The 23,133-nt window shown below is 39.3% G+C and overlaps 1 long non-coding RNA gene across 1 annotated transcript in view; it reads left to right on the plus strand.

The window, feature by feature from the left end:
- The window catches only part of LOC122905646, a 250,526-nt gene extending 227,581 nt beyond the window's left edge, over positions 1–22,945 (plus strand). The window contains exons 2-3 of the long non-coding RNA XR_006384380.1: positions 19,047–19,276; positions 22,874–22,945. This is a non-coding gene — a long non-coding RNA (uncharacterized LOC122905646). The remainder of the gene's footprint in view (positions 1–19,046; positions 19,277–22,873) is intronic.
- Positions 22,946–23,133: the final 188 nt, after the last annotated feature.

Below are 23,133 nucleotides of genomic sequence, written 5' to 3' on the forward strand. Positions count from 1 at the left end.
TTAACCTATCCTTCTTTTCCGGAAAGTTCAATTCATAGAGCAATGTCCCTAAGATCTAGTTCTTCTTTTTTTTTTTTTTTTTAATAAAAAAATAACTTTCATCCCCCCTTAGCCGATTCCCAAGGTATCATTACTAGAGATGCTTAAATTATTCATTTCTAAAGCCCATATTGACAGTATTTTTCAAATCCATATTTGATCCAATTTTCCTTTAGAAAACAGTCGGCATCTGAAAGATAGTTTTTAGTATGTCTGGTATGTAGTTTATACTACAATAAAGAGTGTTAAAAAGTCTAAAATCTATCACCAAATTAAACCAAAAGAAACCTGCAAAGGGTCAGAAAAAACCCACCATATTTTTAATTTGGCAAAATGAGTCCCTTTTCAGTGGACAATGATTCAGTTACCAAAAGCAGTTTTCTTGTCTCTCAACTTTTTAATTATTTCCAATCTAAATGAGACATGCCCATTTATTCTTTTGCTCACTGTATGATTTTTTTAGAATCTTCACCGTTTCTAGGGGTTCCCCAGGATTATTTGTACATTTTCCTCCTTAAAATGTGGTATTCATAGTTAAAGATAGCATCTCAGCAAAGAACCCACAAGACAAGAGCCTATGATGATTTCTTCTATCTGAAAATCACTTTTCCTGTTGGTTTAGATGGTGCCTATTTGTTGAGGAATTCTCTCATGAAACTAATTTATATTGAGCTGACCCATTCAGATCTTTCCCTCAAAAGTTCTTCTATTTATTTATTCTATTTATTTATGTATCTATCAGAGAGACACAGAGAGAGACAGTGCGCACAAGCAGGCAGAGATGCAGGCAGAGGCAGAGAGAGAAGCTCCCGCCAAGCAAGGAGCCGGATGCGGGAGTCAGTCCTAGGACCCTGGGATAATGACCTGAGCTGAAGGTAGTGGCTTAACAGACTGAGCCACCCAGGCATCCTTCAAAAGTTCTTTTAAAGTCAGTTTTTTTTTTTACCCTTAAAATTAAAATAAATTAAGTTGATTAAAAGACACATATTTAAAAATCCTGAAAAGGAGAATTTTCTGTGTATGCTGATGGAGTTTCACCTTGTTTGTACTGATATATCTTAGCTTTTTGAGAGTTTGTAAAACTTGGTGGCAGTGAGGAAGGTGATGGCATGAAGACATGAAATTAGTCATGTGAGGCAAGTGACTGAAATTAAATGACAAGTATATAGGGGCTCATTTTACCATCCTGTCCATTTTTGCTTATGCTTGAAATTTTCCAAAATAAAAAGTAAAAATAAAAAATTACGCCCACATTATCTTTTTCCTTATACTTAGCCTTAAACATTGTATCTAACCATAGAGCAGAATATTTGCCCACTGTTTTGCTAAAATGGAAATAAATACATCCTTTCAAATACATTTTTCTCAGTTAATTGGTAAATTTTTAGAATTCCTTAAAATTTAGAATTCAGCATTAAAAACTTAAGTGAAAAAGAAACTTTAACAGTTATCAAAATCTTTGTGAGTTTTGTTTCCAATTTTGGCCATCATTTTGTTCTACATAACAGCATCCCCTTGTTATTTTATTGGCACCACAGCATTAAAATTGCACATTTGTGTATCTTTTGGGACCTTAGTTATTAGCCAAGCTGAGTCAAAGGGTAAGGAGCCCAGGGCATCCATCTATAAGGAGGGCTAAATGTCACTAAGTCAAAGATATCAACAGGGATATAAAAAGCAGAAGAAATCAGATTTACTAGAATTCCTCTAGAGACAAGAAGTCAGAAGATTTACTTTGTTAAGACTCTGGGGATGAGTGCAGAGGCTTCCAAGACTCATGCTCAGGTTATGATAAAGAATCTCTAACCTGATTCTCAGGAGAATGGGTTGGGGAAATAAACAGCATATGCTTGCAGAGTGGGTGTTAGGCATGTCTGGGATCAGAACTGAGTTACTCAGAAGGGTTCAGCACAGCTAGGAGCAGGCCTCCTTTTCAGCACCACCATCAAAAACATATAACCTTTCTCCTTAATACATGTTGAACAAGTATTTTTAAACCATCAGTTTAAAGGAGCAACAAATTATTGGCTCAGTCCTGGGTCTCAGGAGTTAATTTGAAAAATATTAAAATTATATCCACCTTATCTGAAAGTGAAAGAACACTTAACTAGGTGATTTTTTTGAGAACTTTGCTTCTGGAATTAGAATGTTCTGTGATCAGACTTGGACTGTCTGATGTTCAATGGTTTAGGAAGGGAAAATGCACAACAAAAGAAAAGAGAAATGTCGAGGGAAAGGGACTGAGCCACAGCTCAGAAACACCACCAGACACCTCAAGGCACAGACAGACTATGCCTGGGGGAGACTTACCAACCCCACAAGCCAAAGTAGCTACAAGGACTGTTTCCATTATTTTCCGTGAGCACTTGTAAACATAATCTCTGTTGATACAGAGAACATCAAATTCAGCTAACCAGCTCTAGATTAAGAGAAGGGCAAATAGAATCATGACAGTGGTTAGAAATGTTTAATGAGGGGGTTTGGGGTGTGTGAGTGTGTGTGTGTGTGTGTGTGTCTTCCAGGAGGCAGAGCTGTGAAAGATGTGGCCTTGATAGACCTCCACCTCTCATCAGGCTGTGGAAAATTAGAGTCTCCTCCTGTTAAATAGGAAAGGTTAGCATTTAATAGTTAATGAGTGCAAGGGAATCTGAACAGATAAGAGCCGAGTCTGTACAGGCTGCATTTGGACAATTCCAAAACCTCTTATCTCTTCTCTGAAAGTCTGCTGTTTATAAGATAATTGTTTTAAGCCAAAGGAAGACAGGGACCGCAGTATATACAAGGAGTACTGCAATCCTTCCAAAAGAATGCTAAAGTAGAAGGTATGAAGTACTGCTCTGCAGTGTTACTGAGTGCTACAACAACGCAGTCTACTTTTTGGTCCTGGATTCAACACACTAATTTCCTGGCATCTAAATGTTAAAATATTTACAATATTGTGGACATTTTATAAGATGCCTACCTTCCTTTGATGTGTGCACTCTTCTGTGATCTACATTGTTTATACCCAAGTGGCTCGGAGTACTCACATGAGGAAATGTTCTGAGCCGAACAGGAGCTCCAGGAAGGAATGGAGAGGGGGTTCCGCTTATTTTCTTAGAGGCATTCAGCTAACATGCCTTTGGGCTCCAGGTGATTTGAGGACATATAGTGAAAAAGAAGTATCTTGCCCCAATTCAACACTTACCCTACCTTTTTTGTCTTTCTCCTATGGCTAATATAGCCCAACCTCCCCAGCCCTAAAAAGTCCCATCGACACAGGTCACAATTCTTTCCATGGAGGCTTTATCCAACCTTTCCTGACAATATCTCCTCCTAGTCACTGGAGACTGATGTAACAAATGCCTCCTGTCTCTGTTGCTTTGGTGGCTGTCCAGAATGTAAGCTCCTCTCCCTCTGTCTTCCTCCTACTTTGGATGCCCAAACATGTCTGTGTTTTTCTTCCTATTACTCAACTTTTCCTTTCATCCTGCCCCCCCCCAGCTTTTCTTTGTTGCCTATTCTTTTTTTTTTTTTTCCAATTTATTTATTTTCAGAAAAACAGTATTCATTATTTTTTCACCACACCAAGTGCTCCATGCAAGCTGTGCCCTCTATAATACCCACCACCTGGTACCCCAACCTCCCACCCCCCCTCCACTTTAAACCCCTCAGACTGTTTTTCAGAGTCCATAGTCTCTCATGGTTCATCTCCCCTTCCAATTTACCCAAAAGCACATACCCTCCCCAATGTCCATAACCTTCCCCCCTTCTCCCAACACCCCTCCCCCCAGCAACCCACAGTTTGTTTCGTGAGATTAAGAGTTTGTTGCCTATTCTTTTCCTGTATCCACAGCTCCTTATACCTTAGGTTCCTTCCCTCATCATTCCCTCCACATTCTTGACGTCCCTGACGCTTGACTCACCCTGATTACATTGCTTCCCTCACTAGGGGTGATCTAGTACCCTAACTCCAGTAACTTGGGCAGGATGCTTCTCATCCTCCAAGCTCTTTCCACATCATGAGTCCTCCCATCTCAGGTAAAAATTCTTGCTCTTTTGAGACTTGGAACACCCAACTAAATCACCATCTCTCATCCCATTCTTCTACCAAATTCTTAGGTCTCTCCCACATTCTTTGGAAGACCAGGCTTACAACTTCATTCTCCTTCCCAAGCTTCCTCTCCATCATGAGTTACTCTCCTGTTTATATGGATCTCACACATAACACCCTGACCTCTTGAATTTTTATCTTCTTAAGTCCAATAACCTTCACCTTTCCCCATACTAGCTCTTCATTCTTCTGATCCTGCACTCACCATGACCCCTTTCTGATCACAACATCCTACACTTGTTTTCTGCTTTCTCAGCCCAAGGTCCACAAATTCTTTTCTTCAGCTTAATCAAGGGCTTCAACCCACTATTCCTCTGCCTCTCTATCCATCCTCCTCCTCCCACCTTTACTGCTCTCTCAGCCAACTTAGATCCTATTGTGTATCACTTTGGTCACTTTATTAATGTTCTTGCTCACCTGTTCTATTTCACCTACACAGCTAAATCCCAACCATGGATCAGTCTAGATACAGGTCTTCTCAGTTCAAACCTCTCTCAACTGATGATTCTGGTGAATATTATATAGCCAAGAATATGCATGCACTCAAATCTTATGGTCTCCAACCCACTCTTATTACTATTGGCTCCAAATGTTGACCCCCTTCTCTCTGATTCCATGATAAGGCCACCTCCACTTCTAAGGAGACATTATTTTAGGTCTGATATGACTTCATAATCAGGTTGTTGTCTAGTCTTGAGGGCCAGGACTCACTCTAGATTTTTTTAGATGACTTTTATATATCTGCTATGATCCATCATGAATTAATTTATGATTTTATAAAGAATGATCTTTTTTTTTATTTTCAGGTTCACAAAGAGTACTTCTCTGTGGTTCTCATTTATTGTTTATTCTATCATGTTCCAGGAGTTGACAGGGTTGGATCTTATTAATTAGTATTAACATTCATATTCTTACATATCAATGCATGACTCTAAAATCCCATCTTGGTCATTTCAATGGGCTTTGACTTCTTACAGAATCCTCTTTCTCTTCCCTTCTCTGATGTGAATTTCCTGGAAGCTCCTACTTTATCCTCATGGATCTTTATGGTCCAATTAGCATTAACTCCATCCTAAGGAAAAAGAAAGCCAGGTTTCTTAAGAAAAAAAATTTAAAGCAGTTTTAGGTCTCCCCCATTATTAGCATCACCAGAATGGTCTATTTTTAAGCAAGAATTGAACCTACATTGACTCATCATAATCAGACAAAGTCCATTGTTTATCTTACGGATCACTCCTGGCATTATACATTCTATGGGCTTGGGCAAACATAATGACACATATCCATCATTACAGTATCAGAGTATTTCACTGCCTTAAATGTCCTCTGTGACCTGCCTGTGACACTGAGACTGATGTAATTCTTGTAGGAGATTCTACTCTGTGATATATGAATTTAAGAAATTTCCTTCTCTTTTTGATGCTCTTCTTCAGTGCGAAATGGAATAGTTATCACTATAGCCCAAAGTGTTGGTTAAAGTACTCTGACATTAGGGTAAAATTAGCTTGAAAAGCAATTTTCAATGCTTCTCTTTCATTTTACAGGAATAAATCTTAAAGTCTACTTTCTGCATAATTTGATGTATTATAGTCTTAAAAATTAAAGTGAGTGTATATTGCTATATAAGAATTCTATACTTTAACTCTATGACTGAAGTTAAAGTGTTTTTCCTTCTGCATTTGCTGAACAAACTACACTCTATTCTTCTTTTAAATACTTAGAATAAAATAGATATCATTGAATCATAATAGCCAATGTGTATCTTCTCCATTATTAACAATTTAATGGTCAAGATGGATAGTTTTTTTTCTCAAATGAATGGGCTTCAATTTGTTTGCAACAATTTAGTAATGATAGTAACAGTCCTTGTGCTAATCATCATATCTTGCTATAACTCCAAGGATTATGTCCATCTTGAATAAGAATAAATGAAGAGAGAATGAGAAACCAAAGATCATACAGTAAGTTTTAAAAACAGGTTCATCAACACCTAGACCCTGAACATCACTGCTCATAAGAAGTTAGGTTAAAAGAAACCGAAATGCTATTCCAAATGTGTTTCAAGTTCCTGTGTTCCCTCCCCAGTGCCTACCAAGTCCCTACCCATTCTTCAAGCCCCACTAAATTGACCAATCATACATAGACCGTTCCCAGCTGGAGAATGACTTTTGGGGGTGGGGATGGGTCTATTTAGGAAAGAAGAGGTGAGGTCGTGGTTGACCTTCCAGTGATGTATAGAATGAACTACCTGGAGAAGCTTGAGTGTTATAAATAGTAGGGAGATTCTGAATGGGAACGATCTCATGAAGGGTAGAAGGAACTGACCAACATGCCAGATGGACTGGTAAACAGGAAAGGTCAGGTCATCTTATCAGGAAAGAAGAAGTTAGGGTGACACATAAGCACAAGACTACTAACTTGAAAGCATATTTTAGCATGACAGGGAAGCTAGGGAAGAGAAATGCTATCTTACTTCATTTTATTTGTTTTGTAATTCTAAAGCATTCAAATAAGCAACTGTTAATTTAACCAAGTGATGTAGATTTATGTAACTGCATGGTATGTATCAGAATGCAATGTGACTGGTAGCATTTCTCATTTAAACAAACCTTGTCATCCTTAATGCAATGCTGCAGTTTTTAAGGCACATTAGCAATCTTAAATTAGGACTCAGAGTCACCCATAGAAGAGCTCCAACACATCATTGTCTGCCTCTAAACTCGTACGCCAAATCCCTCACCTTACTTCTAGAGTTATTTTTCTAAAATAAAGATCAGCTAGAGTAACTTTCTCCCAAAAGCCTGCAGTGGCTTCCCACTGTCTTGCAAGTAAATTCTAGCACAGTGTTCCAAGTTCTCCATGAGGTAATGCTTTTCTGCCTCTTCCGATTCAACACCCAGAGTTTCTCTGAATTAATTATGAACCTCCTTCCAAAACTTAGCTCAGACTCTTCCTGCAGCTTATTTTGTCCTTCTCCCTTGCTCTACATTTTAAGATCCTTTACTCCTTACTGTATTACTATACCCTCCCTATGAATACCTCTATTAATACTCCATCTTAAAGCGCCCTATTTCTGCATGGAACTCCCAAGCTCTATCACACTCAGCTGTTACATAGCACCTTGTGTGCAGCTAGTTGAAGTCTGATCTCCACTGCACCAGCTTGTTTCATACTTTCTTGAATTTCCCACGGGCAGGAGTTCTCAAACTTCAGAAAGCAGCAGAACTACCTGGGGATCTGGTTAAAACACAGACTGCTGATCCCACCCTGGAGTTTTGGACTCCGCAGTTCAGGGAAGGGGCCCAAGAATCTACATTTCTAAAAGTTCCCCAGTGCTGCTGTTGCTGCTGATGTTGCTCAGAGAACCCTGGCCCTCTTCGGTCTAGGATAATACCTTAAACCTAGTAGGCTCACCAAACACTTCCTAGATAAGTCCTACTTACTGATTGAAAATTTAAGAGGAGCTTTGCTAAGACTTAGCAGTGTGTCTAAAAATATTAATACAAAGGTTTTATTTAACTATTTAGAAAGTAGAGTTTGTATGATCAATAAAAGTTGACAAATTTCACTTATGTGTCATTTAAACAGTTCTGATCTATATGTGACCTTTGAAAGTGGGGGATAGAGCACACGGTTAATGAAGATTTACCTACAGGCAATGGGTAGTGAAAGAAACTGCATAGCTTCTTCAAGGGCTTGTGACAATCCACTTAGTTCCCCCTTGACTAACAAGGAAATAGGAGTTCAGGAAGGTTACATAGTAGAACTGGAGCTCAGGCCGGGCTTTGGTCTCTCTTGCTCATCGGCCTCATTTCTGGTTCCTCAGACACAGCAGTATCTTCTGTGGAATTAAAAAACAGGTACTGAGAAAATATTGGGTTCAAGCCCAGGAAGGACAACAAACCCCAAATCCCAAATTGACTTTGAGTGAGTCGTCATGAGTAGGTGACAGCAAGGACGTTCCAGTAAGCCCGTGCTGTCTCCCAGGATTCCCGGGACGTTATTCATTTCATGCCTCTGGAGCCATGACAGGAACGTTGGCCTCTGCTTCTGCCTGGCCAAGACCTGAGGCTCAGTGCTGTTAGTCTCTCTCCCTCCCTCCCTCCCTCTCTCTCTTAAACCTGCTAACTGCTCCTTTCTTCTCTTTGGGGAAATGAGAGCGATTACAGCTGCTGCCACCTAGAGGTCAGAATAAGTCAGTGAAACTGCTAGTTTAAGAGAATAAATTTATACCGGGATGTAAGGAGCAAAGTTTTCTGAAAATAATTATGAATTTCTTTTTTTTTTTTATTTATTTTATTTATTTATTTGAGAGAGAGAGTGTGAGAGAGAGAATGAGCGAGGAGAAGGTCAGAGAGCGAAGCAGACTCCCCATGGAGCTGGGAGCCCGATGTGGGACTCGATCGCGGGACTCCAGGATCACGCCCTGAGCCGAAGGCAGTCGTCCAACCAACTGCGCCACCCAGGCGTCCCTAATTATGAATTTCTAAACATCTTTTATCTTCTCTCAGAGATTTAAGAAAAAAACAAAAAACAAACACAAAAAAAGATCTAAGCCTCCTTTGTGACTATCAAAACAGGTTGTTCCTAGGTCCAGACCACCTCCTAGTGTGGAGATTAGGGTAGGGCAGAGGTAAAGGGCCGGCTGTCTATGGACCAAGAGCATCAGCGTCACCTGGGAACATGTGAGAAACACAATTTCACACACTCTACACCAACAATGTACTGAAACAGAAATTCTGGGTTTGGTGCAGTGAAATCTGTATCTTAACAAGCCTTCCAGGTAATTCTAATGTAGACTAAAGGTTAAGAACTATTGCCAGTGTTTAGTCATTCATAAATTAGGCATCCCCAAAACTATAATTCTCTTTTCAATGACTGCCACCAAACCATACGCAAGTAGTGCTTCAGGCCAAATTCTGTCGATATTACAAAGTGGTTTTTGACTTCAAAGTGCCATAATTTTTGGAGAGGCTTTAAGAGAATGCAAGAGCTTGGGATTTTTAACCTAATTTTTCTTTTTTATTTTAAAAGTTTGCATTTAACGTATATACTTGAGCACAAACATTTAAATCATATATGAGAAAGGTCTGTGCGGTAGAAGTTCAGAGTTGAAAGGTCACTTGAAATATCACAAGAACTAATCCTAATTTTAGAGTTGAAAAAGAGGCTTAGAGAATTGCCATGACTCCCTAGGATCCCAGCAGCCTGTTAATCCTATGACCTACACTGCCTTCCATGAGGTATCCTGCTGCCACTGGGTTTGTGCATCAAAAAGGAGCAATAAATAATGATAACAATAAGTAAATAGTGTCTCTTGTTTACACTGATCATCCTTATCATACCTCTATGAAACAATACTTAGGTGTAGTAATTCCATAGGGTAATTTGCTACATGTGTAATTTTTATTCAATTTTATACATGTTTTGAGGTCATGAACTATCCTTTGATACTCTGAGAACATTTAAGAACTCTATCCTTGAAATTTTCTCCTTACCCAGTACACACCACATGACTCTGTGTCCAATTGCAGAATTCTCCCTTGAACCCTCCCTACCCCCCACCATGAACCGTAAGGAGTTCCACAGAAGCCAAGCTAAAAATTTCAGCTTTACGAAGTTCATTTAACACCAAGATAAAGAAACAGTCTTTTCACATGTTCCCTCTCAGCCAAAGACTTTCTTTAGAAAATTTTTTTGCTTCTCCATGAATCCCATATAAATAATTGCCAGCTCGTTTCCCTCCCCTTTCTCTCCAATGCTCCAAACTCAGCCCTGAGTTTGGAGATGGCCAGTGGCAGTGTCTAAGAGACAGATCTTTCAGCTTGCCTTCTTTAGACATTCTGTCTCCTTCTCCACGAGGACTCCTGCCTTGCCAGACAGTGCCGGCATCGCCAGTATTAGTGGGGAATGGCGGCAAGATCTGGAACCATTTTTAACATGCCTTGTGGTCCCCAAGATAAGCAGAACATGCAACTCCCTGCTGCGTGTTGGACACACAGATGCAGCAGAGACTCTGTGCACATTTGGAAAGCTTTCTTATTCTAGGATTTTGTTCAAACATGAACAACTCGAGCTTCTCTTTCTCACTGGCTTTCTCCTTTGTGGCTCTGTCTCTGAGAATGATAAAATCCCCAATTCGCAGCCACAGAGAGCAGATTAGTTTAAAATTCTTTCTAGTAAAGAAATTCGTCCAGTGGAAGTGGCAAGGGACATGTCATAACAGATTTACAGTTTGCACAATAAATAAAGGGCCAAAGAAGCCCAAGGGAGGGTTGGAGGTGAGCATAGAGAATTCCTGAAGTGATGAGAGTGCAGGGGTCACAGAGTTGACACCAAGAGGACAGGGACCAGGCCAACAATCTCTGTGATGCACACGGAGCTTAGAGTACAGATATCACATGATAAGGGGGTCCCACGTGAAAAGATGAAGATGTTACTTACCTGTAGTTATTCTAGAATCCGTTACCATAGATGATTGCTTGCTCACATAAACCACTACCAAAATCTAAAAGATTCATCGTGGATCCAGATATCAGAATAGGGGTGGATTGGACAGTTAAATAGAGGGGGTAAGTGACTAGAGGGCACAGCTGGGAGAAGCACATCAGGTGGGTCACACCAGGGGCTGGGCTAAGTGACAGCAACGGAGGACTTAGGAAGTCCGACAAGTGGGTAGGAGGTCATAATTCAGTTCTACTTATTTTTTTCTTACTATGTTATCCAATTCTCTGAAAATTTTTTCAAGAAGGGCCCTTAGCAACTAGGTCAGGAAAAAAAAAAATCTGGCACTATTTGAAATCCTTTTATGAAATGCTCAAAACGACTTGGCCAATAATGAATGACTATATAAGATGGGATCCTAAATAAACAGTTAATGGTTTGAAATAGAAAAATTATTTTAAAATCTTATTTAAAGTCAGTAGATCATTTTTCAAAAGGGTCTCCTTTTAAGTTGAGCCATCACCTAGTAAAATGTCACAGGTTCCCTAATCGATAAGCTGTAATACGTGTGTTTGAAGTAACGACTTATAGCTAATGTGTTCATTATTCATGACAATTGTACACGCACCACTTTAATCTTCATTATCCCCCACAGACATTAGCTAATTTATCTTCAGTGAGACTCCTGAGCAGTGCACAGATATTTCTGTTATTGGGCAGGCAGAGGAATTAATGCAAGGTGAAAAGCCTTGATTCTCCAAAGTCCCATTTTTGAACACTGATCCAGCTGAAATATTGAAGACAAATTGTTGACTGGAAGCAAACAGAAAGATAAAATATTTGCCAGTTTGATTGGAAATTGTTGCTGGTGTTTACTTACCCCAGAAGGCTTAAATGAAGCAGGGATTTAGAAACAATTAAGAGCCCCATATGCATTTCCACTTTAAGGCTCCAATTACTATGTCAAACTCTGTGACTTGTGAATGGCAACAAGGAGTTCCCTACATCCTTCCCTTTGGGGAGACTGAGGCAGCGTGGTTTAATTAGAGCTCCCTGTTCTCTTTCTACCTCAAAACTGGTGCCTCATCGAAGTAAGCATTTTCACCATCAGGCAAGTTCGCAATGCTATTTCTTCTTGGCAAACATCTTTTGTCATCCTTTCCTCCACTGCGTGTGAATCTTTCTCTCTCTCTCTTTTTTTAAAAGATTTTGTTTATTTATTTGAAAGAGAGAGAACACAAGGTGGGGAGGGGAGCAGAGGAAGAAGGGACCTCCGCTGAGCAGTGAGCCTAAGGCAGGCCTTGGTACCAGGCCTCAGGGATCATGACTTAAGCCAAAGGCAGATGCTTAACCAACTGAGCCACCCAGGCACCCCCTTTGTGTGAATCTCTTCTGGTCAAATGCATTCATGGCCATGGGAGAACAGCTGGTTGTCTTTCTACCTTCTTATCTATCCTTACTACCCTTTCTTGGCGATCTTTTTTTTTTTTTTCCTATTCCTACATTTTTATTTGGTTGGCCTTAAAGTGGCATCAATAAAATTAACCAGAACTCCATTTTGGAGGAACGGGTAGAGCCATAGATAGGATATTAGGATTGCATAATCCCCGATTTCCCATAGACCCCAAATATTTCTTTTGGAGTTTTCTTCTATTGGCTAATCCAGCTTTAGTGTATAGGGTCTTCAGTAGGTTGTGAAAGTTTGTGTGGTTCCACCAGTTACTACTCATGTAAAATTGGACACTTTGGAAGGTTGTTTTGTTCCTTTTTTTTTTTTTTTAAGATTTTTATTTATTTATTTGAGAGAGAGAGAGCGCATGAGCAGAGGAGAGTGAGAAGCAGAGGCTCTGCTGAGCTGGGAGCCCAATGTAATGTGATGCCAGGCTCGGTCCAGGACCCTGGGATCATGACCTGAGCTGAAGTCAGACACTTAACCGACTTAGCCACCCAGGCACCCCTGTTTTGTTTCTTTTAACTTTCATTTCCTCATCTAGAAACTGGGAGTAATCCAAGCAGTGCCTTTATAATGCCTAACTCATACCAAGCTTAAGAAAAATTGTGAACAATATATTATTTGTTATATCACAGCACCATAATTTGATAATTATATGATTTAAAAAACTGAATCTTTTTATAAAGCTAATGGATTCCTCTTAAATTTGTGGGAAATGTGCATAATTTGTTCTAATTTCTACTCCTAGAAAGAAAATATACTTTCTCTTAGAACATAAATGGCTGGCCTAGGGGTCCCTAGAGCTATCTGAGTTTTGTTACCAAGGGCCAACCAGCATCTCTTCAGCTTTTTCCATCCTGCCTATTCTTACTTCCTTTTCTGAAATTCCCCTTCCAATAAACGGACACTTCCTTACATCGTTACCTCCAGGCTTTCAAAGTCATCCTTCTGGCTACCTTGGACTTGTCACCATGCTCTTTCCACCATTTCTGTATTGTCTACATAATTTCTAGAAGCCAGATGTAAATAAATATGGAGCAGGTCTGTCCACAGGAGACTGTAACAAGACACCAAGGTGGGGAGCAGTTCATCTCAATCCTTTCAGCAGAGAGATCTTCAAAAGATGAGTGTCTTAAATTTACCTTAATGCTCCTTGGCTTTTCTTTTTTCCTTTTAGAAATAGCCCTTGTCTGATTATTACTCTTGAGATGGTGAGAGAGAGAGGCACAGCATGGTGAAACTTTTATTAACTCTGGCACAGGCCTGTCCACAGGGGAGAAAACTCTTTCAAATCTCAGAAGCAATCGATGGTTGGAAATGTGGAGCTGGGAGACCCAGAAGGGGAGGAGAGGTGGGCAGATGGTATCAAATCGTTGCAGGGAGGCAAAGTACTGTCATCTCAGAGGGACGTCTTTCAGTTTTATCCCAACAGAACCAGGAGCCTTGTCCCATTTACAAATTTTGTTTGCTTTGCTGGGACAAGCTGATGGAGAAACATATTAGAAAATCTTTTGTATTTCCTCTCATCCCAAAACAGCATCTAGAAATCAACATCGTTTTCTAGATGTCAAAGCAATGAAAGGCTGTACATTAGATAAACTGGATGCCTCACAGTCTGTTACCCCAAAGTTGTACATATAAAAGAAAAGCCTGGAATAAGTGGCTGTTTGGGGAAAACTGGTTGTTTGGGGAATGGATTCTGTTTTGGGGAACATTTTGGCAATATCCTTTGAATAAAATACGTTAATGTTTAACACCCATAAAAGTTTCCTTAGATGTGTGTACAAATTTGAAAGCGTGCATGGAAGTTGCCTAAAGTTCTGACATTTTTCCCTGTATCAGTCTTTGTGATTGAAAAAGATAGTGCTTGAAAAATGACTAACCTCATAAAAGATTCCAAAAATATTTACAAAATTAAGCCAACTCTTGCAAACTCTCTTATGATCGTGACTGGCTTTCTTCTCTCTTATGGTAAATCAGGCCATGGTTGAGATTTTGGTCTGACATGGGAATATTTGGTATCTCTCTCTCTCCTTTCAAGATTCTGTCTTAATTCTTTCAGAGGCAGAAAATAATTCATTGAGTTTGACATCACTTCCCAAATACCTATATTTATTCCATAATATCACTATAAAAAGTTTCCCTTCCCCTATTCTTTTTAGACACGTAAATGTCACTTTCTTCTATGGAAATACTTAACACCATGTATAGTCCCAAACCAGCTACAGTAAATCTGAAACCCAATCCTCAACATTGTTTCAACTAAAACCACCAACCTCTTACCATTCCTTCCAGTGACCCATAGTCAGTGTTTTACCTCCAAGGAAATTTAAAAGTATATAAGCTAAGATCTGTCCTTATTTTAGGGCCTTAGATTAATAAATTGATTTTCCCAAGATATTGTTTAATAAGAAGTCCATGTCTACCTTCTTCTGTCTTCCTCAGAAAGTCTGAGAAAGCAGTGGAAGCCAAACGCTTTATCAAATCTTGACCAGGTTGTGATTTAAAGCTTTGGCTGAGTCTGGATACACACTGGAAGGCAGGCACAGTGGAATTAACTGTAGGGGTTAGAGAATTATGGCTGAATTATTTTCCATCAAAATATTCAAGGAAGTTCATCTCTGTGTTCATAACAGGAGAAATACAGAGAAGTTTGGTAGGTGAGGCAGGAGGATGGAGGCAAGACAAAAAACTTTTAAGAACAGAAATGTCTAATGTCCAACTCCAGATTCCAAGTGGAGAGGCAGAGTCAACCTTGTCCTTCTCTTTACTATCTCTACAAACCTTCAATAAAGTCTTCCACCCACATAGAAGCCCCTTTATGTATAGAAATCAAAGGAAGAAACTGGGCTTAACATTAGGGTTAGTGTGGACTAACAAACATCAGTCCATCAGGGCCAGGAAGCTAGACCCCAGAGTATCCATGAAAGTATAAGTCCCAGAGGGATTTACAGGGGTCTTAAGAAGGACAATGGCTATTTTCTGGGTTGTGGCATGGGAATTGGAATCAATCTCATCATGAACTTAATGGGGTGGCATGACACCAGGTAGCGGCGGATTATGAGTCTGGAGACTTGTTTCGAAACCTGGCTTAGCCACACAGGAGTTGGTTAATATAAAGAAAGTACAGCTTGGTTTCCTCATCAGGAAAATGGGAATATTATTTTTATAATAAACAATCCAGGGTCACCAATGGATATTAAGATAGGTGAAACATTGTTGAAGAAAGGGATATTCTCAGACTTCCTATTCTCCAACCCGTATTTCCTTCAAATTATAAGAAAATGTGTTTTTACAATTAAGAAATTATAAGTGATCTTATAATTGAGACATGTCCAAGACATCAAAAATAATAATACTAATAAAGAGAGTGATAATGGTACAGATTTTATGTTCTGGGGAGATTCATGCTGAAGTATTTAGAGGTGAGGTGTTATGATGTCTCTAACTTCCTTTAAAATAGATCATTATGTATATATACTCATATAATAAATATAAACATATATTACATGCCAAATATACATCCACGCATACATAATAAATGTGTCTTTTTGCATATACACACATAAATATATGTCTATGTGTATATTCCTTTCTCTCCATCTATATCCAATATAATATAGATATACATTTCATCTTATCTACAGATAATACAGATAAGTGTAGAGACACAGAAAAGTGTGCAAATGGGGCAAAATGTTAACAATCAGTAAATATAAGTGAAGTGTATATGTGTTTATTGTAGGATTTTTTCAGATTTTTCAAAATAAAATGTTTACCATGTAGTTAGAGTAGAATACCTAGCATTCCATCAGACACCACATCTATGCTCATTTTGTGTTGATCACCTTTTCCTCTTTCCTCCTTTTTCCTCTACTACATTTGTTCACTTTCCTCCATTCATGAGAAGCTCTCATTACGGTTAAATATACCTTGGGTCCAGTTACATTGCCCTAAAAAAAAAAAAAAAGTAGTTTCTAAAAAAACATAAAGCACAAAATGCAAAGTGACAATAATTGACAGTTCTGAAAGATTGTTTTGTTCTCCAAAAGGGACATCTCATGGGATTGCATATTAAATATTTGCCAGAATTAAGGGAGGAAGAAAATCAGTAGTTAAGGGGATAAAAAACAGTACCCAGAATACTAACATTTCTCAACAAATATGAAAATAGAGCAAACATTATTTCAGAGTGCTGATTTAGTAATGCAAATCCAAGACTATCTTTCCTGAGAACATTCTTCCTCAAGGTAATAGGTTTTAATGCCTGTAGAAATGATGAACATTTAGTTGGAAGTTGCCTCAGGGGCCTGAATTATGTGCACAGTTAATTGTGTACCATTGAAAGATATTTCTGTCAAACCTCCTGGTCAACAGAACTAATGGCCAGTGTGTGTCTTGATTTTTAGGATAAAGTCTTTAGGGTTATGGCATATTCTTTCTTTAGCTGGGCCTACATCGTATCTTTTATGCTGGAATGCGTATAGGAAGGAAACAGGAGAACACGATCAGTCTGGATGCCCCTTTGGGCTCCAATTCTCTTAAATTCCACTTCTTCTCTTGGTGATTTTGTAAAAATGAATCTTTTTCATAATTCTATCATTAATCTTCAAAGCTCTCCTGGTAGAGGGAAGGGGGAGCCAATTACTTAACATCCCAACCTCTAAAGTGAGAAAACTGAAAGACTCGAGGAGATATTACTTTCTAAAACCATACAGTAAAAACTCAGTTTTTCTATCTAGCTTTCTTTCACTCCATGTATGTGAAGCACGATGTAAAATGTAGGAGGGCACGAAGAAGAAAGATGTTTAGGACCCGGTGTCTGCTAATGAAACAAGAGCGATTATCGCAAGAACACAGGGAGTGTGTGTGTGAGAGGAGCTGGTAGGCAGACTGCAACCTTCCACCCAAATGTGAGCTGTTGCTGTTATTTATCCAAACTCTCAGCCTTATCTTCTTCATCATCCTTTGTGTGTATCATGGCAGGGTTCTCAGGAATTGAGGAGGAAGAAGAAAAATGATTTCCTGTGTGGGAAAGCTAATTCTAAGCAATTCTTGAGTGAAAACCGTCATCCTGAGGGTTTTTAAAGCCATGGTTGGGGCAAGAGTGGGGCAGGTGTATTCAGAGGGAAGAGGCAGCATGAGGGATGAGGGGTGAGGGGAGGACAATGCGTAACACTCTCTGATGGCAGCAGAAGGTGCCCTGATGGCAGATAGGCAGTCGGGGTCAGAATAAAATAGGGGAGGATGCAGGGTCCAATGGCTGGAAGACAGTGAAGCCCATGGTCAGATTTTAATGGGATTCAGGAAGCAAAGAAGAGCAACTGCAGAATTCTGAGAAAGGAAACGTTGCGATGAAGTGATGCTTGGGAAGAAGAAGTCCTTTCAAGTATTTTGAATAGATGGAGGACAATTGAAACCAGAAGAGGAAGGAGGTTTTAAGATGGAGCAGTTTCAGGCAGAGGAAGATCTTGCTTTGATCAGCAAGGTGAAGACCGAGACAAAGCGTGTCTAGAGAGCACGGATGGGGTGAGGTATGCTCAAAAAGTGAGGCTCTGCTAGAAGTTAGGTGTGTGAGAACCCAAGGAAAGCCTCATGCGGGTCTAAAGTCAGCAAACACTCTTCTTTCTGGGGGCTTGGAGAGAAAGACAAACCACCCTACCTCACCCCAAGTTTCAAGGGTGTTTCGATGAGACTGGAAAGCAGATGGGTCTGAAAACCTGGCACTTCTAAGATTTTGTCAGCTCCGCTGTCATTGGAAACTGCTGGTCACTGGCTTGGGCTCTCAAGTCCTTCCCTCTTTCTGTCATTGAGGGTTCCACTCTTCTGCTTATGGTCTGCCATTACAGGGTGGGGACAGAGCCAAGCCATGCCGTGGCAGTGACTGTCAGCTTGCATGGGTTTGAGATACTGCTGTCCTTGTTCAGCTTTAGAGAATTTCAAATAATAAGTGACTTTTTTTAAAGACTTTATTTATGTATTTGACAGGCAGAGATCACTAGGCAGACAGGCAGGCAGAGAGAGAGGAAGGGAAGCAGGCTCCCTCCCGAGCAGAGAGAAAGCCTGATGCGGGCTCGATCCCAGGACCCTAGGATCATGACCTGAGCTGAAGGCAGAGTCTTTTCCACTTAGCCACCCAGGTTCCCCTCAAATAATAAGTGGTTTTAAAAAGGCTTTGTTGACCTGACCACTGTGTTACTGCTCTGGCCATCTTGCCACTCTGATGGGCCGTGTTCTTGCACACGGAGAGAATGTGTCCTGCTGTCCTGCCATGGGGTCTGTAGTCCCAACAGGAGGGCCTATAGTTTTCTCTCCCTGCTGTTCCATGTTGTGGAAAGAAAGAAATTCTGGAGTCCTTTTTAAAAATGTACCTTTTTTATTTATGCTGTTAGCAGGGTCCCCAAACAAGACTCCTTATGCCATCGTATCATATATTCATTATGAAAATGACTGTTACCTAAGTCCATAGGGGCCTGAGATGGGACAGAAATCTGTGAGGTGTCCACTGTACTTATATGGGATCTATGGAAATAAAAAGAGGCTGTGTTTATTTAACAATGCTCATGTAGTTCTTACTTTGTGCTCTGTGCTAAGTACTTGATAGAATTCCTGGGACAGTCCTGTGAGGTATATGTAAATAGTGCCATCTTCCTGGTTGTTTTCAGAGATGGAATGGGAGGCCGAGACATGGTAACCTGCCCTGGGTTAAACAGCTAATAATGGGATTTAATTCTAAATACTTAGATGACTGGTTTTTGGACTTTTAACCCCTATGCTATACTGCCTCTCCAAATAAAGACAAAGATACGTGTCTCTCCTCCAGGTAATGCTATCTGTAAATGGATTAGGTCCCAAATTTGTAAACTGGGAAAGAAGCCTCATAAGTTGAAAGACAGCATGGCCTCTGTGCTCTCCTCATCTTCACCCCCATGGTAGCCCAGTTTCTCTGGCCACTGGGTTAAGAGCCTGACGTTAAGAGCCCTGCCCCATGAGCTTCAACCTGCTCGTCTCTTATAGGAACCACCGGGACCGCTGCCTTCTTGAGATGCCAAGAAGAGACTCAAGATCTAAGGGAGTGAATGAGGGATCATGTCCTATTTGGCCACTCTGTCACGCTGTCTTTGCTTCCTTTTGCTAACACATGACCAATCTTCAAACTCCAAAGGTGGCTGGTATACATAAGTCAACAACAAAGCACTCTCTCCTCTTCTGGGCAGAGGCTGTCACACCGGAACACTATCCCAGCGGTAATTCACTCACTTTGGAGTCTTTTGCCTGAGTTATGAGAAAGGGAGGGAGGCTAGGTCTTTTTGCCTAAGCAGGAGGCTGTGGCTGGAGAGTTTCTGAAAGAAGGGGTCTCTGGGTATGGCAAGGCCTATGAACTACATTTCAAAAAACCTCCATTCCAGTTACTGTGTCTTCTCACTGTACCCTGAAACTATTTCATTGCTTGTTGCTCCTTCTATCTTTGGTTTATGCCTTCTCTTCCATGAGTAGTATTCCCCCCACTTCAACGGCCTAAGTCCATCACATCCTTAAAAACTCAGTTGAAATTGCCCAAGAAGTCTTCCATGCTTATCCAAGCTGGAGGTGATTGGATTTTGATTATTCAATTCCAAAATGTTTGAATTTATGTACCATTTATTCAGTACTCATCATTTACCATTTTCTATAGCCTATTCACGTGTCCATGTCTCATCCCCCCAACTATATTAAATGCTATTTGAGGCTAAATAATAGGTACCTAATAAAGGCCTCATAGTTGAGATTCACTTCTACTCTAGTGTCTGAGATCTCACTGGGGTCTTGGTTATCTCCTATAGATCAATACTTAAAGAGCTCCCCCATTCCTTTGTGGTACTAGCATTATATAAGTCTATCAAGGACTAGCCTAAGAGTAGAACCAATACAGAAACCAATGGGAAGGAGGACAGCATATACAATTAAAAGAAGATATATCAGTGGGGATTCCAGCAAGGAGAGAACTTGGATTGATCCAGATTATCAAATTTTAGAGCAGCAAGGATTTCAGACTCCTGGAATCCAACCATTCCAAGTAAAGCCACCAGAAGATAATGGGGCCAGCTGGGTGGATTATCAGAACTCTTTTCTGCTAAGGTTATGCCATTCTGCAAACAAATAGAGGAGATTTGTGAACTAGCACATCAATTTAGAATCTAGGGGGAAGCCAAGGGCTAATTTAGTTTGACCTTTAGCACACAGTCTATTTCAGACTAAATTTTATTATGGAAGCACATTCCACAATATACTTGTAGCTGAGAAGTAGAATCTAATCAGAGCTGACAGCAGCTCCTAGCCTCAGCAAAACTAACAACAGTCTGAGCAAGAACCTGGCTTGGTGGAAATCTGTAAGAAAATTATTGGAACTGTATGAAAACAGAGTACCCAAGGTACTTCAGGGAGGCTGGGCAGGCACATGGTAGTTGCAAGGATGAGACTGGCAATGTTAAAAGGTTGGGTAACTCATTGCATTGGCGGCAGCAGCTAAATAAAGCCTGACATCAAAAACCCAAATGAGAACAGAAGTTGCTAAAATATGTTAACTCAAATTAGAGAAAACACAAGAAAAAGGAAAGGTTTAGGGAAATAATTCTTTGAATTAAAAAGAATAACATTAAAATAATCTACTCCTTCTCTAAGAATTCCAATGAAACCATTTTTAGAACTATGGGAGCATGCTTGTTAAAAAAAAGAAATCATTCCATTCTGTGGTTTATTTTTCAACATTACATTTGGTTTTGAAAAGATAGAAAGATAGAAGTTTTATAGTCATTGTACAAAGAGTAAGACATAAAAGTATAAAAAGATAAAACGACTTCCTCACAATTAGGCAATGAGTCAGCATGGGTCCAAGTTTTCAAACATAGATCTCCTGCACCAACTTTAGGAAAATGTTTTAAAAATCTAAAATCCTATAAAAACAGATAGAATAATTACCAATAAAGTCATATTGCCTATTGTACAGTAAGTGTTTTACTTATTATGTTGAGTTGATTGCACACAAAGAATTATTTTTATGTTTTCTTTTTCTCTTTCTTTCTCCATTTAATTTCATTATTATTTTATTTTTTTTTTTTGCTCTGGGTAACATCTGTGTATGATATAAATTTAAATGTTTTCTCATTTTTATCCCCATATGTAGCCACTTTTGTTGTTTTTTTAATGCATCCCTCTGGAGCTAATCTATGCACTGATAAGACTATACGTGGAAATAGAATTGTATTTTGCACATTATTCTGCATTTTGGTTTTGTCATTAAACTTGAATCCCACGAGTTTTTACCTGGTTGTCTGCCTTATCCTTCTTCTAAGAGGTCCTATATCATTGTTCACATATAAAAGCCAAGGCTATATATTTAATAGCTCTCTACTGATGCACACTTGTTTTCAAGTTTTTTGGTTTTGGTAGTGCCAGCAATTCTTCAATTAATATCTTTATCAAAAACATTTTGCATGAGTGGGAGTATATCAGTAGAATCATTTCCTCAAATTAGCACTTACTGAAACATTAGGCTGCATCTGTGATTTTGATGGATATGCCCAAATTGCTCTCTATAGAACTTCTACCAACTTATATTCACAACAACAAAAGATGAGAATGCCAGTTTCCCATATCCTGGTCAGTGAACATGTTATTTAACTTAAAAAAATGTATATCGTTGTCAATTTAATCTATGCAAAATATTTTCTTCTTTTTTCTTTTTTTTTTTACTTTGAATGAGAATGAGCATCTTATCATAAATTTGTCATTTTTATTTCTTGAACAGCTAGCATCAGTTTGAAAAAATATTCTTTTATCTTTTCATTTAATTAATTAAATTAAAAAAATTAATGATGCTTAACATGTATTCATATCTTAGTGATATAAACTGTGTACTTGACCTCGTAATTCTCTCTAGACTTCTTAATTTTTCTCTTCTAAAAGTGGAGCGGTGTGTGTGTGTGCAAAATGGATTATCATCAAAATAGCTTTTATTTAGCATATCACAATGTGACTCCATTGGCAAGCTTATATAGCTGTCCCTTTGTTGTCTGTCTTTAAATCTTGAATTACTACAGTCTATCTGAGTACATTATCCAATAAACTCAGGGGAGTAAATGTCAGAATAAAGCTGAGGATTATCCATCTTTTCCCCCTTTGAAAAGGATTACTAGAGTTTTTTCCTTGTGATGTGCACATTTTGCAAATTCTTTATGTGACTTCAGTTCATGGTTAAACCTAACTTCCCTATTTCGTCTAAGAGATTCTCAGTCTCTGAAAGAGATAAGCTATCTGAATCTTTTAGGAGCTTCTGAGGTCGATAAGGAGCCCCATGCCAAAGGAGATGACTTTTACCAGAAAAGCAATGTACTTCATCTTTTAATACCCAAATAAAGTCCGCACTATCAATGAAAATGTCCTATGTGAGACCTTCTGGTGAATGATTGATGCCATCCCTCATGTCTGCTGCAGACCTCCCTGGGTTTTCTCAGGCTACATTTCTGTAATCTTATTTCCATGAAAAGGCCAGTAGAGAAGGGCAGCCTATATCTGGCAACCCTGGACTGGGTCACATGACTCAAGAAGACCTGTCAGAAGTGGGCTAAGGAACTGTACTGGTCTCTGTTGTCAATTTTATTGACAGAAAAATGAGTCATTAAAAAAGGACATCTGAAATTATAGACCTAATTTAGTTCCTGTCTATTAACCTGCAATTCAATAAAGCCTGAGAGCAGTTTTCATGCACCTGAAGTAGTTGAAAGTAACTGGTTTAAAAATCTTTTAGTCTAGTCCCAGGAAAACTCAAAGATCTGCTGATTTCTCTCCTTTTCTTTAAAACACAGCATCTGCAAGCCTGGAAGACAGTCATCCCTCTACAAGATGCCGATAGCATTTCACAACCTGCTCAACCACTTTCTTTCGGCCCAATTTTGGAAGAAGAAATAACTTAGAGCTGTTTGTTTCCTGACTTGGGACTTGATTTGAACCTTTGAAATGGTTTATTGAAATCTTTGATTTTTTTTTAACTAATGATACCACTGTAGGAAAAGGAGATTTGCTTATAAAATTCACCAATTTGGTTCTGAGTATCTCTGTGTCTTGC

Source organism: Neovison vison, chromosome 1 (assembly GCF_020171115.1).
Source record: "Neovison vison isolate M4711 chromosome 1, ASM_NN_V1, whole genome shotgun sequence".
Lineage (NCBI taxonomy): Eukaryota > Metazoa > Chordata > Mammalia > Carnivora > Mustelidae > Neogale > Neogale vison.